This window comes from Mesocricetus auratus, unplaced genomic scaffold (assembly GCF_017639785.1).
Source record: "Mesocricetus auratus isolate SY011 unplaced genomic scaffold, BCM_Maur_2.0 Super-Scaffold_100676, whole genome shotgun sequence".
In the NCBI taxonomy this organism is placed as follows: Eukaryota; Metazoa; Chordata; class Mammalia; order Rodentia; family Cricetidae; genus Mesocricetus; species Mesocricetus auratus.
Window position 1 is genome coordinate 145,592,095 of NW_024429266.1, and position 14,508 is coordinate 145,606,602.

A 14,508-nucleotide genomic window follows, 5' to 3' on the forward strand; every position below is an offset into this window, starting at 1 on the left:
AAAGTATCCTTGCTTGTGTTTGAGATATGGAAGATTCCATTTGATGGCTGTTTACTGAGAATATATGTATCAATAGTTGGAGAGAGGTGTGGAAAGCAACAGCCTCCAGAGGGTGCACCACACAGACAAACTCAGACCATGAAAGGACAGACTGGAAATATGAGACACTGAGGTCATGGTCAACAGAGTTTCCAAGGGCTAAGGAAGGATGGAGCAGCCCAGGGAAACTATAGGAGACAGGCAGTAGTTGTGGCCTGAAAGGCCATGTCCCTAATGTAGAAAAATAAGTAGAAACACCAACTGATCTCCTGTACAGGAGGAAGTGGCCTCAGATGGCCACCATTCAGTGAGCTCTACTGTCTAGGCCAGGCCCATTTCACAGTCAGTCATGCTGAGGAGAGGTGCCTTTCCAGAGACCCACTGGAAGGAGAGCAGAGCAATGTATGTTCTGTGAGTTTCTTTGTCATCCACCCTCTCTGTGTATGAGGGATGACGCTCTGGCATGAAATATCAGAGCTGGGTCCTCTGCCTGAGATGCTTAGGACAGGCCTTGCCTTGCATAGTATGTGGCTCTGGCACAACGACAACAATGAAAGTTTTTTCCCACTGCTTACAGTGACGTGAGTCAGACTAAGTGAATGAAACCAACTCAAGGGTCTGGAGAGATGACTCAGTAGGCAAAGCACTTACTGTACAAGCATGAAGTCCTGAATGCAGACCCCCAGAACCCATGTCAAAGGTGGATGTGGCAGTATGTGTCTGTACTCCAGCATTATAGGGGTGGGGTGAGGACAGACAGTTTCAGTGAGAAATTCTGCCTTAGAAACCCGATGTGCCTCACACAGAGGCGCTGAAGAGTTCTTGCTGCTCTTGCATAGGGCCCTCCTCAGTTTCCAGCACCCACAGCAAGCAGCTTACAGCTGCTTGTAATGCCAGCTCCAGGAAAACTGACACCCCCTACTGGACTCCACAGGTGCATTAATTTCACACACACACGTGCACACACACACACACACACACACACACACGAATCTTTGTTTTTTTCAAAGTTGGGAACTGGGCATGCTGGTTCACAGCACCTGGAAGGCAGTGGCAGATGGATCTTTGTGAGTTCAAGAATAGTCAAATCTACACGAAAAGTTCCAAGACAGCTAGGGCTACACGGAGAGACACTGTCTCAAAATAACAAAAACAAGTAAATGAATGAATAATAAAAAATTTTAAAGGTGGAAAATCCATTTGAGAAAGACACCCAACCTTGACCTCAGGCTTCCACATACACCACATACACATGTACCCCCAAACATGAAAGGGAACAGCAGAGTGTGTAAACAGAAACAAATAATTACCACACTGCTGATAAAATTGATGTATAGCACTCAGCTTAGCTTGAAAACCACTGGTGCTGAAAAACAGAAGCCTGTCCTCTGCCCACAGCACATATATGTCACACCAGCCACAGCTCTTTTAAGGGTATTGCAGGACCATGGCCACCAGAAGTTCCTTAAATGAACTAGACACTGTGCTAACTAAACCCAAAGCCAGGCCAACATTTCCAAGCTGAAAGTTCATTCTCCCTTTTTTTCCCCATCCAAAATAATTACTGGATGCGCCTCACATAGTCTACCACAGTTCCAGTGGTTAGACCACCTAAGAATACTGGAATTTAGGGATGGAGAGGTGGCTCAGTGGTTAAGAGCACGGGCTGCTCTTCCAGGGAACCTAGATTCTATTCCCAACACCCACACTGTAGCTCTCAGCCATCTATAACTCCAGTTCCAATGCCCTCTTCTGGCCTCCAAGGACACCAGGCATGCATATGGCAGGCACACTCATATGCAAAACACACATACTCCTAAAAATTAAAAGCAAATCTAAAATTAAGTTTTTTTAAAATCTACCCTTTTAACACCTTTCAAGGATACTCAGAGGCACGTTTAGTGGTAGAGGGTTTCCCTAGCATTGTGAGAGGTGCTGGGCTTCATCCTTACCACTGCAAAGAGCAAAGTTAAAAGCAAAAGCAGAACTGATATTAACTATCACAATAGATCTTCTGAATCTGCTCCTAGCTTAGTAAGAGTTTGTGTCCTTTGACCATCACGTGCCAAGCTTCACACCTCAGATCCTGGAAACTACTGTTCTAGTCTCTGCTTCAAAGTATTGGACTTCTAAGATTTCATGTATAATGAGACAACTTAATATATTTATTTTTGTGCTCCATATATTCCACATAACACAATACCCTCTGGCTTCATCCAATTAATCACAAAATGACAGGATTTTTTCTCTTGTAAGGCTAAACAGCATTCCGTATTTGTGTGCGCACACATGCGCATGCCCTGTTTTTCTTGCTCATTCACCTTTTGAGAGATATTTAAGTTGACTCCTATCTTGGCTATTGTTAATGATGCCTCACTGACATGAGAGTGCACACATCCCCTCAAGATCCTTATTTCGTTTCTTTTTGATATATACTTAGTAATGAGACTGCCAGATCATATGGCGGTTCTATTTTTAATTTTATAAGGAACATCCTTACTTGTTTCCATAATGGCTGAGCTAATTTACATCCCCATTAACAGAAAAGCACACTTCTTCAAGAGTCCTGAGATGTAAAAGGAGACCTAAGAAAGGACAGCCCTGGCCCCACAATCACCAAGATTTGAAGAGGACGTTCCCTCCCATTCCCAGAGAGAAGTTACTGACATTCCCTTACCTCAGTACTGTGTGTTTCAAAGACCCCAACAGAGACCAACCTGGAGAGGAGAATTTCCCCTATGTCCTGGCATCACTGAGATGCTTGGCTAAGCAGTTAACTGTAAACCACTTAATTCCCAAGAGTCTTAGGTCTTAGACTCGACCAAGGGAAATTGTCTATTTAATTTGAGGGTCTTCTATGTGGAACCTCTACTTATACATAATTCACTTACTTCTCTTCTGTGCCCTTAGCCTAGGTGCCCCATTAGAGAAAACGCAGTAAAACGTATGTGCCAGCGCTATCATGAGAGGAGCTGCCTTGGGGAGGCAAGAATAGGAGAAAGCAGAGAGTGAGGCAAGCAGGGGAGAATCAAAGTCCAGTAGACACAGCTGTGGACAGGGTCCTCCAGTAGACACAGCTGTGGAGCAGTTTCCTCCAGTAGACACAGTTGTGGAGCAGTGTCCTCCAGTAGACACAGCTGTGGACAGTGTCCTCCTGTAGACACAGCTGTGGAGCAGTGTCCTCCAGTAGACACAGTTGTGGAGCAGTGTCCTCCAGTAGACACAGCTGTGGACAGTGTCCTCCTGTAGACACAGCTGTGGAGCAGTTTCCTCCTGTAGACACAGTTATGGAGCAGTGTCCTCCAGTAGACACAGCTGTGGATCAGTGTCCTCCAGTAGACACAGTTATGGAGCAGTTTCCTCCTGTAGACACAGCTGTGGAGCAGTGTCCTCCAGTAGACACAGCTGTGGAGCAGTGTCCTCCAGTAGACACAGTTATGGAGCAGTTTCCTCCTGTAGACACAGTTATGGAGCAGTGTCCTCCAGTAGACACAGCTGTGGATCAGTGTCCTCCAGTAGACACAGTTATGGAGCAGTTTCCTCCAGTAGACACAGCTGTGGAGCAGTGTCCTCCAGTAGACACAGCTGTGGATCAGTGTCCTCCAGTAGACACAGCTGTGGAGCAGTGTCCTCCAGTAGACACAGTTATGGAGCAGTTTCCTCCAGTAGACACAGCTGTGGAGCAGTGTCCTCCAGTAGACACACTTGTGGAGCAGTGTCCTCCAAGTTGAAGGGTCCCTGAAGGAAACACCCCAAGACTCTGGAGGTTCTAAAGGGAAGTTTGTTAAGAAAAGGCTGTCCCTGGTGCTTTGGCTGGCTCTTGGGAACCTATTCCTCATGCTGGATTGCCTTGTCCTATCTTAACACAGGAGGAGGAGCTTGGAGCTAAATATTGGGGCTGTTGGCCCATGAACACAGATTCAGGTGAACCCAAATTCCATGATCCAACAGGGATAACAATTGGTGAAAGTTTTCATAGTAACAAGACTGATGAACTACACCAGTTAAGATTTTCCTAATGGGCTAGGCACACACCTTTAATCCCAGCAGAGATGGGAAGAGACAGGCAATCTCTGTGAGTTAGACTAGCTTGGTCTACAGAGCAAGTTCCAGGACAGCCAGAGTTGTTATACAAAGCAGTTACGCTGTCTAAACATCCCTTCCCAAAGATATTCCTGGTGGGCTGGAGAGACAACTCAGTGATTAAGCATATTTGTTGCTCTTGCAGAAGATCTGAGTTCGAGTTCAGCATTCACCATTAGGCTACCTGCAACTCCAACTCTAGGGGATCTGGCGCCCTCTTCTGGCTTCCACAGGCACTTCATTCACATTGATGGAACACACAGAATGCATACACTCATAAATAAAAACAAAAAAAACTTTTCTTTTTCCTTTCCTGATAGCAGAAAATAAAAGACACCTCCACTACTTCAAACTACTTCAACAGGAAATGGGAGGAAGAGATTCTCCTGGAGCGAGGGTGGCAGGCACTTGTGAGTCATTTGAGGTGGGTGCTGGGAATCCAACTCCAGTCCTCTGGAAAAACAAAGAAGCACATGCTATTAACACCCAATTCATTGCTGCAGCTCCTCAGTCCCCTCTTGCAGAGTCTAGAACCACTTAAAAACAAGCTCAGTGCTGGAAGGGGTGACTACCAGTAGCCTGTGTCTCTCCAACCTGCAGCTGCTAAATTGGGAGACTAGAGGAAAACTCAGGAGCCATTACGGCCCTCAGCTGCCCCTCAAGAGAAAACACTAACCAGTACTGGAGATGAGGTGGGCTGGGCTCAGGCAGAGATTCTCTTAGTCAGCCTAAAAGTCCCACCCTGGTAGGGCTTCCAGAATGTGTAGAAGGAGGAAGTGACATCCAGGCTGGTGGGTGATGGCTTCAAGATGAATAATATCTCAGCTATATTTGAACTCTTCTTAAACATAGAAACATTTTGCTACAAGAAATAGCATTTAATCCAAGTGCTCCTCTCTGCCAAGTGAGGCCATTTAAGGATCTGTTAAATGTTAAACCCACTGAGCTCGTTTGCCTTAATGATACAGAACAGACAAGAGGAAGGAGACAGGACAGGCCTGACTGGAGCACAGGAAAAGTCACCTTAAGTGAGGGGCTGTGTTGGGCCACACTTGGACCATATGGTTACATGTGGTTACTACCGACAGCTTTGTTTGTTGAGTGATTCACTTGGGAGAGCTTATTGCATTATTGAAGTTAATTGAATGAAAGTAATTCATGAAGATGAGACGTGGAGTAAAAAAAAAAACAGAAAATCCTGAGCATCTTCGAGTTCCTTTAACTGGAATCTCCATTTATTTTTAATTTACTGTGATTTACTGTGTGTCCATGTGTATGTGCCAGCGTGTATAAGCAGAGGTCAGAAGACACCTTCTTTCCTCCCACCATGTGGGTTCTTGGAATTGAAATGAGGTCATCAGGCTTGGGAACAAAAAGTGTGGGAGTTTGAATGTAAGTAGCCCCATAAGATCATAGGGGGTGACACTCTTGGGAGGGGTGGCTTTGTTGGAGTAGAGATGGCCTTGTTGGAGGAAGTGTGTCATCACTGTGGGGGTCTCATATGTGCTCAAGACACGGTCCAGTGTCACAGTCCACTTTCTGTTGCCTGCAAGTTGTGGGACTCTTAGCTACTTCTCCAGCACCGTATCTACCTGCACACGACCATGCTCCCCGTCATGATGACAGTGAACTAAACCTCTGAACTGTAAGCCAGCCCCAATTAAATGTTTTCCTTTGTAAGAGTTGTTGCGGTCATGGTGTCCCTTCACAGCAAAAGAAACCCTAAGACAAAATGCATTCACCCATTGAGTCATCTCACCAGCCCATATTTTTGCTTTTTTTTTTTTTTAGATAGAGTATCGTGTAGTCCAGGCTGGCCTTGAACTTGCTGTGTAGCCAAGAATAACTTTGAACTTCTTCTGGTCCCCCTGCCCTCACATGCCAAGTCTGGGATTATAGATGTGGGCCATTATGTCCAACTAAGTGGGATATTTCTCAATTTATGGAAATAATAGCTACACAGAAACAAACAAGCAAACAAACAAACCTCTTCTAGAAGCTTGGTGTGTTTCAGGTGTATAAAGTGCATGGCACTGCCCTCCAAGTCTCAGAAGTGACTTCAGAAAGCTTGGAGTGATGAAATGATGACATAAGAGGAGGTTCCTGGGTGTGGACAGGAGAGGGAGAATGCACTCAACATGCAATATATAATTGTATAAAAACACAAGATAGATCACTTCTTTAATAAAAAGAGGACACTTTTTGGCTTCCTCTTCTCCCCCACTCTAGTCCATTTTGTCAAAAATAGCCCTTTAAGGGGTCTAGAGAGAGTACTGGCTGTTCTTTCAGAAGACCTGGGTTCGATTCCCAGCACCCACATGGCAGTTCACAACCGCCTGAAATTCCAGTCCCAGGGGATCTGACCTCTTCTGACCTTCACCGGCACTCCACGCTTGTGGTAGTTCCAAAATCCCTTAGAATGTCTTCAAAAGTGCTTCTCTGACATGGTGCCATTGAACAGTGTGAGGTGAACAGGCCCTGATTCTGGAATTCCTGAAGACTTATAAACCAGGAGAGGCTGCGTCCAGACAACCCTAAAGGTACCATACCTTGTCTAATCTCAGAGGCTTAGCAGGACCATGCATGATTAGTACTTTAATGGAAGACATGACCAAGAAAAGCTAAGAACCTGAGCAATTAGTTTGCTTTTTATTTTTGAGAGAGTTTCACACTCTAACCCAGGGCGGCTTGGAACTCAACAGTGATTCTCCTGCTGTAATATAGGAATACTGCAATTATAGATGTCCACCATGTCTGTGTGTTCGTGTACGTGCATGGGTGGGTGGATGCAGGCGTGTGTGTGTGTGTGTGTGTGTGTGTGTGTGTGTGTGTGTGTACATATGTCTGTGTGAGTATATCCAAGTCTATGGGGGTGCCCTCAGAGGTCAGAAGGAGGTGCTAATCTCCTGGATCTGGAGTTATCAGCTGTTTTGATCCACTTCTTATGGGTGCTGGGAACTAAACTCAGGTCCTCTGCAAGAGCAGCATGTGCTCTTAATTTTTGAGTCATCTCTCTAGAATCAGGGCTTGTATGTATGTATGTGTGTGTGTAGGTGGAAATCAGAGGACCACATTTGACAAAAAGATAGCTTCAGATCATAACTCTAACAAGGTATTAGACCCCAAATATACTAGAAACTACTAATTTCAGTAACAACAACAGTCAAACTAACCTGGGACTGGAGAATGTGACCCTTAAACTGCACACTCCTCAGATTCCTTCTCTATAAATGTGGACTATAACATCACCTGCCTCTCAGGTACAGTGAACCCAAAGGGAGTTTTAAAAGCTGGTGAGTCTTCTGCAGTTATGTCCTTCAAATTCAAACATTTCCTTAAAGGCTCAAGAGGTAAATAGAATTTACAAGTCTCAGAAAGCTCCTGAAATTTACAAGATCCAAACGTCCCCTCAACCAAGACCATACAGGTAGCCTTTGAATTCTCAAAGCCCACCCCAGTGGCATGTCTTCCCCAGCAAAGTAATGCCCCCTAACTCTTCTCAAATAGTTCCATCAACAGGGAGATAGGGTATAGTTTGGACAGCACCTGCCCAAATCACTGTTCATGGGGGTTGTTCTCCAGTGACCTGAGTGCATCTATTTCCATTGTTTTTTCTTCCTTCCCCCCCTCTTTTCAGGCTAGGTACAGTGAACTTTATTGATGGTGTTTGAGAAAATATGGTTCCCTTCTGCCCATACAGTACCAGTGGTTACAGAAATGTTGTTCTGGGCAGCCCACAGCCATTACACCAGTTTCCCAAAAAGGTTGTTCAGTCCTCTGGGAGATGGCATGGGCTGCGGTCATGAGTCCCTTGACAATGCCAAAGCTGTTATGGATGACCTCGGCCAGGAGGCTAAGCAGTTGGTGGGGCAGGAGGCACTGGTGACAGTCTTGAGTGAATTGTCATACTTACCATGATACCCATCACACGCATAAAGCATCAGCAGAAGAGGCAGAAGGTGACTCCATTCTGCATGTAGGCCCCGGTCTTCCCCAAAGTGGTGAAGACACGAGCAGACTACACAACATACTCAGCACTCCCATCACTCCAGTTGACGTTGGTGAGATCTCAGTCCCGAAAGATGGAGATGGGGATGGCCTTCCCTGCTGGTAGCTCTTTGGGTAGGATTGGGAGGTGTGACCTTGTAGAGGAGCTGCGTCATTTCTAAGGTCTCCTGACATTCACCATCCACAGTGTACTCCCTCTGCTTGTACATTAGGATGTGAGCACTCAGCCACTGCTCCAATGCCATGTCAGTCTGCCAGCTGCCATGCGCCTTGTCGTGGTGATGATGGACTCCTTCTGGAACTGTAAGCCCCAAATAAACCCTTCCCTCTGTAAGTTGCCTTGGTCATGGTGTTTTATCACAGCAGCAGAAAAGTAATTAAAGGTATCACCCACTCTTATGACCTGAGTTCAGTCACCAGAACTCACACACTGGAAAGAGAGAACCTACTCCTGCAAGTTGTCCTCTGACCTTTACACTCGTCATGGAATGTGTAAGAGCACTCACGTGCGCGCTTGCACACACACACACACACACACACACACACACACACTAAAATAATTTTTAGAAAGGATGGAGGAAGGAATGAAGACCAGAAAAACGAAGGTAGAACGGTACCTCGCATACATGGAGTCCTTCTGTTTATAGATGGTTCAAGAACACGCGAAACAAGGGGGTGCTGAGAGATGGCTGCATGGTCAAGAAGACTTGCTGCTCTTACAAAGACCCACGCTCTCTTCGCAGTTTCACATGGCAGTGCATGTGGCCTGGAACTCCAGCTCCGGGGGGTCAGGGACTCTCTCTGGCCTCCTCGGACACCATTTGCATATGTGTATGTATCTACACACAAGTACATAACTTAAAGTAAGTATTTTAACTTTATTTTTATTTTTATCTATTCTTTGTGTCTTTTACATCATGCATCTCAATCCCATTCATTTCCCATCTCTTCACATTGTCCCTCTGCCCTTGCAACACACTCAAAATAAAATAAATAAGAGGAAAAAAGAAGAAAAGAAAAAAACTAAAAGGAAAAACCAATCTCATCTTGGAAGCTGCAGTGTGACACAGTGAGTATTCAGTAAACCCTTTTATCCATACATCTTTACTTGCAAATGTTCATTGCAAAGAGTCATTGGTCTGGTTCGAGGCTCTGGTTTCTGCTATATTATTGATGCTGGGCCCTCATTGGAACTCCTCTTGGCTATACTGTTGTCGTAGAGATCCTGCAGCTTTGGGTCAGCAGGACTGACCCCTTGGCATGCTCCAGTAGGTCACAGATGGGGTTCTGGACATGAGCAGGGTTGGCAAACCTGACAGCTCTCCATTGTCCTCGCCACCAGGGGGAGCTCTCCAGTGTTGCCCTGGCTAGTTCACTGCTTGCAACAATGAGCAAGGGCGGGGCCAATTCTGCTTTCTCCCTCAGGGTCTATTCTTCCACACCTCAGCTTCAGGGCCCGCTCTACTGTGTTGCCCAGGTGAGGTGAGGCCACTCTCCGAGTACTGCAGCTGGTAAGGGGGAGGCTCCCTTGCCCACCACAGGTGGTAGGGGTAGGGGGCATCTTTCTCTTGTTCTCACCATCACAGGCATGCTGTAGGGGCCACTCTCCCCAGTGCTGCAGCTAATGAGGGGCAGGAACAGCTCTCCCACTCACTCTTAGGACCTCAGGCACTGATGGGTGAGGGTAGAGGTGGAGGGGTGGGGGAGACCATCTCTCTCCCACCCATGCCTCCACAAGACAGATGAGTAATGGGAACAGCTCTTAAAAGAAGTATTTTTAAAAAGAATATGCAAAACTAATCTTTATAGACAGATTGAAGAAAAGAGGTTACTTGAAGCCGTGTCTAATGGCTAGGAAGGAGCACAAGAGAACTTTCTGGGGAGAGAGGATGCTTTATGTCTTCATTTTGTGGAAGTCATCAAGCCATACATACATACACAAAAGGTTTGCTTCATGTCCTGTATATGAATTATAGCTCCGTAAACAAACTCAGTGAGTGTGTGGGGGTGGGGAGATCCTGCTGCTGATGGCTCTCCACTTTAAGTAGGTACAGAACCCGAGAACTCTGCTGCCTCTGCCCAAGTAAAGCTAGTCAGCTGCCTGTGTCCTTCACAGGATGGCTTCTGAGCCGGCGGCAGCTCAGTGGTAGAGCCCTGCACCTGTGGACCTGAGTGGGGGAGAGAACTCCTAGGTGGGTGGAACTGTGAACCTCCTTTTCCTGCTGCCATCATACGGTGCCCGGCAAGGGTCGCTGAACTGACCTTCACCCAGCCTCCTTGCTGGTTTCCCTTTGGGACATCTTCCATACTGTAGTCACTCATCTTTCTAAGTCTAAAAGCTGTCACCAGCCGGGCATGGTGGCACATGATTTTTATCCCAGTATTTGGGAGTCTGAGGCAAGTGGATCTCCATAAGTTTAAAATCAGCCTGGTCTATACAGTGAGTCCCAGGCCAGCCAAGTCTACAAGGTAAGACGCTATTTCAAAACAAAACAAAAACCGAAAATTTGTGTCACCTATACAGCTTGACCTTTTCTGGGGCCTCTGACTATCTTAGCGAGTGGTAAGGTCCAGATGCCTGAGCAAGCTTTAAAATGACCCTCCATGCTGGGGGGTGGGGAGGGGGCAAGGAGCTTGCTGGCAAGCCTGACTATATATAGTTCAATCCCCACGACCCACATGGAAGAAGGAGAGAACTGACTCCTGCAGTCTGTCCTCTGAGCGTGTCTGTGTTGTGGCATGCACATGCATAATAAATGCAATAAAATTACTTTAAAATTAAAGGTCCCCTGTTGCCTTAAGCTCGCCCAGCTCTGCAGCCGATCCCTTCCGTGCTTATTCTCCAGCCATGAAGAACTTTTCTCAGCGTCTAACCTTTGTTCTTTGACTTTGTGCACACTGTATCATTTGCCTCCCACTTCTCCCTTTCAAACTCTGTCCTTTCCTTGGGTCACTCTCACCCACCTCTGACTTCAATTCAAGTATCAGCCCCTTGGGGAATCATCCCTGAGTATCCTGACTGGACAACGAGGATCTCAAATCAGCTTGTTCCCCAGGCATCACACATTTTCAGTAATAAGTCAATGGACTGGCTGAAATATTAAGTACTCAAGAAATATTTATATGGATGGATCGATGAATGAAGGAGCCATCTCTCCAGCCCCCAGTTTCTTTCCTCTTTTAAAAGATAGATAGATACATACATACATACATACATACATACATAATACATACATATATACATACCATAGATATAGGTGTGTGTGTGTGTGTGTGCTTTATCTGCATGTATGTATGTGCAATGTCCACAAAGCCAGAAGAGGTCAATTGATATCCTGGAGCTGGAGTTAAAGAGGGTTGTGAGTTGCCTAATGTGGGTGTTGTGAACTGAACTCCCAACCTCTGCAGGTGCTCTTAACTGCTAAGCCATCTTTCCAGCCACCAACTTTTTTTCCAGGCAGAGATATTGTTTCTCACATTGCCTCTTGTTTTTTCCCCCTTGCTATATAAAGCACTTGAGCTTCAACTAGTTCTTTTGTTAATTCTAACTCCTTTTTTGCCTTCATTTTGTTTTGTTTATGTGGTCGCTGTTTTGAGATAGTATCTCATGTAGCCAAGGATGTCCTGGAACTAATCTTCCTGCTTCCACCTCCTATGTGCTGAAATTACAGGTATGGGCCACTGTCTTAGGCAGGGTTTCTATTGCTGTGAGGAGATACCATGACCATGGCAACTCTTATGAGGAAAAAGATTTAATTGGGTGGCTTACAGTTTCAGAGGTTTAGTCCACTCTAATCGTGGCAGGACATGGCAGCATACAGGCAGACATGATGCTGGAGAAGGAGCTGAGAGTTCTACATCTTGATCCACAGACAGCAGATCCACACTGGGCATAGCTTGAGTGCATATGAGACCCCAAAGCCTGCTCCCACAGTGACACACCTCCTCCAACAAGGCCACACCTACTCCAACAAGGTCACACCTTCTAATAGTGTCATTCCCTATGGGCCAAGCATCCAAACCCTTGAGTCTATGAGAGCCATACCTATTCAGACCACCACAGCCACCTCACCTGGTATGTGTGGTGCAGGGGATCAAACCCGGGCCCTTGTGCAGGTCACAAAAGCACTCTACAAACCTTGCTACAGTATGTTCCTAGTTGAGTTTTGCTTTGTACATAGGGTCTCACTATGGCTGGGATGGCTGAGTCTCGAGTGTTGGTATTACAAGCTTATAATACCATGCTACCCTCATTTCTAAGTCTTTATTGTGAGTGTAGGAGGTTAGGTAGGTAGAACAAACTCTGAACCCCCATTTCATTGGTAAGGAAACACAGGAAAGCTTAGCCACATGCTCAAGGTCACAGAACAAGCGAGTGGTAGCGTGGGGTTAACTCACTTCCCCTGACTCCCAGCTTGATGCCTTTCCTTCGTCATTGGTGTCTCTGTCTCCCTGCAGAACATGTGTCCCTGACAAACGTAGGGGTCACTGGTTCAGCTTTTGTGGGAGCTGGTGTTTGAAGTGCTCTTGGAGTTCTTTCTTCTACTGAGTTATCGTGTTCCAGAAACCCACTGCATAGCATTGAGCAAACCAGCTCTGTTCTCAGCTCCCGCTTGCTGCTGCCTGGGAGGTAACCACAGGTCCTCTTCTTGTGCCTTGGCTAAACAGAAGTCCCTGCTGGTGCACGCCATGACTATGTGGAACCCACTGGTTGCCAAGCCAAATGTAGCTCCGGAATATTCTAGGAAACAAATAAGTTGTTTTGCTCTGGATTGCAGGGATTTCTAATTGGGGATTTTTATTTTGGGCAGTGTTCCTTGGAGCTGGCAGACAGATGGAGGAGGTGGCTTGCTCCAGGGGCATGTTAAGCAAAGGGAACTACTGATCTGCCCTGGAGTATGAGAAGGTGCCAGGGCCCGTGGTGGCCCAACTCTTGCCTTCAGTGACTGAGGCAGAGGCCTCTTGGAGGCCTTCCTGGTTCACAGTGGTATCTCTTCTCCTAGAATGGCCCTGAAAACAAGCGCAAGCCATTAGCGATGCTGTCAGCTGTGTACTACTGTGCCCGGCAGCCAGAACACTGCCTTAGGAAGCAGGGCAGGCCTTTCCTGGGACTCCTTGCCTAGGACTCAGACAGAGCCTTCATTTACCTGAGCAGTAGAGGGTACCACACAAATCTGCTAATAGCCAAGTTTTCAGTCACCAATAGAGCAACAAGGAAGACCTGAGAGAATTCTAGAAACTCTCAGCCTCTTGTTCCTGACTCAGCCATGGCCCAGACTCCCTCTCAAGATGATTAGTTATTAATTCAAGGTAACAGAATAAGCAAATGGCAGACCTGGGCTGAACCCACTGTCCGTGACTCCTAGACATCAGGTCTTTGCATCATCCTTGGGTCTCTGTGTTCCCTAAATTGAAGAACTCCTGTGAGCTGATAAATTCCTTTTTTCCCCTCTAAACTCATTCAGGTTGTATTTCTGTCCTTTACACCTGGAAGCCCAGCTTGGTGGTAGACAGGATTCAGGAATGCAGACAGAACACCCAGACTTCAGATTCATGAACCCATCCGTGGACTGATTACCTGGTGTTTTAGAGTCATGCTACACTAACTGATCGATTTCAAAGAGGAAATGAGCAAAAGCTGAGGAAGACACTGCTGGGGGTGGTGCTGCCATCAAAGTGCCTGTCATACAAGCATGAGGCTCCAGAGCCCACATGAAAATACTGGGTGTGGTGGCGGGCAGTTGTAATTTCAGTGCAGGGGAGGCAGGTAGGAGGATACAAAGTTCAAGGTCATCCTCAACGACACACTAAGGTCATACATACAACTACATACCTTAACTCAAAAATTAGAAAAAAAACACAGATGAAGGAGGGGAGAAGGTGAAAGGATAAAAAGAGGAGCTCGAGTAAGACGAGAGGAAGCAGGAGGACACCAGAAAAGAAGAAATACTTGGGCGTAGGGTGTAGCAGGCTCTGGATGGAACATCTCCATTCTGTTCTAGAAGTCCAGACTTGCCAGTCTTCTTCAGCAGCCTCCTTTTTGCCTGTTCAACCCATGAACTGAAAATCAGCATTCTTAACAATATCAGACAAGAAATCCAGGCCTGGCAAGATGGCTTAGTGGGTAAAAGTGCCTGCCACCAAGCCTGACAGCCACATCTCAATTCCAGAGAACCCAGAGAGTCCCAGCATCCGCATGGTAGCTCACACCATCTGTAAGTTCAGTTCCAGAGAACCTGACACCCTCTTCTGTGTGAGAGCCTCGGGAGACCACTGCCTTCCCTAGTGTCCCGCTTCAATGTCTTTGCTGTGACAAAATATCCTAACAATTTAATGAAGAGAATGCTTATTTCAGCTCACATTTTGAGCTTACAATCC